The following is a 3443-nucleotide window of genomic DNA, read 5'->3' as shown; positions in this document are numbered from 1 at the left end:
CCTATGTGAAATACACAGTGATACACCGGGTTTTGCACCCATCTTGTCGGATTGGACACACACAGGAGCCGCACTAGACGCCCAAGCCCAAAGGACCATGACCTACCATGTCATGGACTGCATGAGCGGGGCGCACAGCGGGTGTAGAGTCGCTACTGCTGCAGTGGAATGGAAGCGGATCCTCGCCGTGCATTTGGGGTGGGCTGCCTTGCTTCCATCGTTGCCTACACAGCCATGAACTGAACCCACATGAGCATTGAATCTGGTTCTGATGTCGACGCGCCCACGAACTGCATCAACATACAACCCAACTCGAGAACCTCATGCCATGCACATCCATACATCAACGTCACATGGTTGAAAATGAATTGCGTGCCAATCAATCCTCTCACATGTTTGCATAGTGCACCGATGCACCAAGTGACCTGCAACGATGGCAAGTTGCGCTGCTCGCCTTCAATGGATACCAACACCAAAAAAATCGATGAATAAGGCGAGGAGCTGCCGGAGCGAGCACCTTGGGTCAGCGTGTGGCGACGATGTGGCGATGTGGACTGCACTTCATGGAGACGAGGAACGAGGGGTAGACACCTTTTTGGGCTACTGGGGATCCACCAGGGCAAGAGAAACGTCACTGTATAGCATACCCAAGGCCCAAGGGGCTCCAATATCTGGGCGAGGCGGGGGGCGCGGGGGGGGGGGGGGGGGGGGGGGGGCGGGGGGATCGAGGCAATATGATCTGGTGGGTTCTCTTGCGACAGGACCCGGGCTTCTAGCGATAGCTACTGGTGAAGGAAGATGGTTTTTCCATGGTGCGAAGGAAGTGGTGGCCAGTGGGAGAGGGGCGGAGTGAAGAGACGGTGGTGGAGGCCATGTCTGGGACTCGAATAAACGTGTTCACTGATCTTAGAAATTAATGCTCACCGAACACACATATATTAAATATTGAGAGTATTACATCCAAATACCGAATTATCAATACTACTAATAAAAGATCAAACGAAAACTTTTCTAAATACATACAACTATTACCATCACAAAAACAAACATCAATCACCACCACACAATTAGACAACAAATTACAGTCTAACGGCTCCCCACCATCCATGCACCACCACCGTGTGCATTTACCAAATTAACTAAGGCTGACCGTGCTCCACCTCCTCCTACAGCGAAAAATTGTTGCACATCCACGAAAAAAAAGAGCCAATCAAGTACAGAAATTTAGGAAGAATTAACGGCAGCCATACGCCCTGGCCTGCACCATCGCCCACCATCCCATGCACGCGAAGTCGGCCGCTCGGTCCGCCCCCGCCGCTCGCACCCGTCCGCACGCTCCCCCGCCCGTACCTCCCGCCTGGCCCGTCGCCGCTCGCCCCCGCCCGCATCGCTCGCTCGCCCGCTCGGCCCTGCCCTCGCCTCGTGCAGCCGCCGCTCGGCGCTCTCCCCAGCACCGCCGGATCGGCCCATCCCCACCAGTTCCGGCGCTTGAACCCGCCCGCGCCCCCGCCCGGCCTGTCGCCTCTCCCTCCCCGCCGGTCGCAACCCCCTTGCCTCGCACGCTCGCCATATCCAGGCAACAAATTGGTCGGGTCCTGGATTGATGCCGCAGGGGCATCAGTTGTACACCATCATCAACTAGGTAATACAAATCCGCCTCTGCTTCTTTCATTCTTAATCACTGTTTCTACACAATCTGATGGCGAAAGTGAGTTCGTGGTGGCTGTGGCTGCGTTATTTATTGCTGAAAGGAAGAAAGGAGGGGGATTGGACAAGGAGCAATTATGGGCTTGGCCGGTGTGCTCGAGTGAAACATGCCCGTTTTAGTGTGGGTCGAGGCACTAGGGGCGCATTGTTGGTGTGGCTTGGTCGGTCATTTTCTAGGTGAATCATATTGCGTTTGGCTGAGTAAGCGATCACTTCCGCCACCAACTGGTACTCTGACAGGCAAGTACTGCAACAATTAGTGTGATGATCGGCATCAGACCGGGCAAGAATACGGCTCTGCTCCAGCCCAAATGTCGGAGCCTGTACTCCTGTCTTCTGCAAGCAGGACAACAGCCTCTAGCAGTGTAGGACGACAACAGCCTCACATCGTCACCGACGTCTAGGCGATGGCCAAGTTTGGCATTAGCCTAGCTGCTAGCCAGAAGTTGGACATGAAGCAGAGAGGCAGGGGTCAGCAAACACGAAAGGGAAGGAGTCGCCATAGTTGTTAATTCGTTTTTTTTCTGATTCACAACGATGCAATATAAGTTTCTGAATTTCTGTCGAAGTATCAATTGTAGATCGTGTATAGTAATGGTGTAATGGTAGTACTCATCAAGATGTCATATACTTTGGTTTTGCTTTGCATGAGACCATTTCAGTTTAGTGTGAGGCCACCTTAATTTTCCAGTGTCCTCCGCCATTGCTCCTAAATAATGGCTTGGAATTTAGCAGGTCATGAAAATGGATGGATGTGATAGTAAAGGAAACAGAGGGTGATACTGCTGTATCAGCAATGGTGTTGATATGTAAGTACTCCATCTGTTTTAAATATATGTATCTTTTTAGAAAAAAAACTATTTAACTTGTGTACTGTCATGCCTTCTAATTTGTCTTCCTAGTTTGTACAGAGGTTGAAGAAAAAAATGAGGAAGATACTAAAAGGCGCATAGATGAGTAACACTGATGAAAAATTCATATACCCATCAATCATGACTTGGATGAGAAATAGTATTAAAATACAATGAAAAAAATCAGCACTGCCAACCATCTGGGAATGCCACGAGAGATGAGAAAAATTAGGAGGTAGATGCACTAGAGGAGGAAGAGGAGCTCCAGCTTGATCCCATACTTTGTGTCATAATTCCATATTGATAAGTTCTTGGACTTAATGGTTCACTATATAATTCTGGTTGATGGACTTTGGGCAGTACATTGGTGAATATATTTCAAATCTTTACTATTAAAGGTACATTTTGGTTTGGTATGTTCGCCTCCTTTACTAAATGAGACCTTTCCATCATTTTCATTTTCAATATATTAAGTACATTTTCCTGTTTTTATTTAATTTAATTATGCAGTAAAAGGAGAAATACGTAGTTTTGCTACATAATACTCCCCCGTTCCCAAAATAACTGACTCAAAAATAACTCAGTTGTACTAACTTTAGTGCAAAATGGAGTCACTTATTTTGGGACGGAGGGAGTAGATAAAAGTATAACTAAGATAAGGAACAAGGTATTGCAACTAGCAAGGTAACCCTTTCACAGTATGACCGTGTACTTCCTTAAAATATTTATTATGGTTGTTGTATCCTATCAAACAATATAATTTTCCATAATTTTGTGCGGTTTGAAAGACTCAAATCTTCAAAAAGCACATGTCTTTTCATATTTAAAATTTACCTTTGTTAAAACTTTGTGCGTCAGTTATTCAGTTAGAAGTGAAAACAGAGT

General features: G+C 47.3%; 1 long non-coding RNA gene across 1 annotated transcript; it reads left to right on the top strand.

The window, feature by feature from the left end:
• The first annotated feature begins 2417 nt into the window (after nucleotides 1-2417).
• On the top strand, nucleotides 2418-2675 carry LOC123410934. The gene is made up of 2 exons (XR_006613132.1): nucleotides 2418-2516; nucleotides 2619-2675. It is a non-coding gene; the product is annotated as an uncharacterized LOC123410934 (long non-coding RNA).
• The last annotated feature ends 768 nt before the right edge of the window (nucleotides 2676-3443 follow it).

This window comes from Hordeum vulgare, chromosome 7H (genome assembly GCF_904849725.1).
Source record: "Hordeum vulgare subsp. vulgare chromosome 7H, MorexV3_pseudomolecules_assembly, whole genome shotgun sequence".
NCBI classification, from domain to species: domain Eukaryota; kingdom Viridiplantae; phylum Streptophyta; class Magnoliopsida; order Poales; family Poaceae; genus Hordeum; species Hordeum vulgare.
This window is presented reverse-complemented; position numbering and strand designations above follow the sequence as displayed.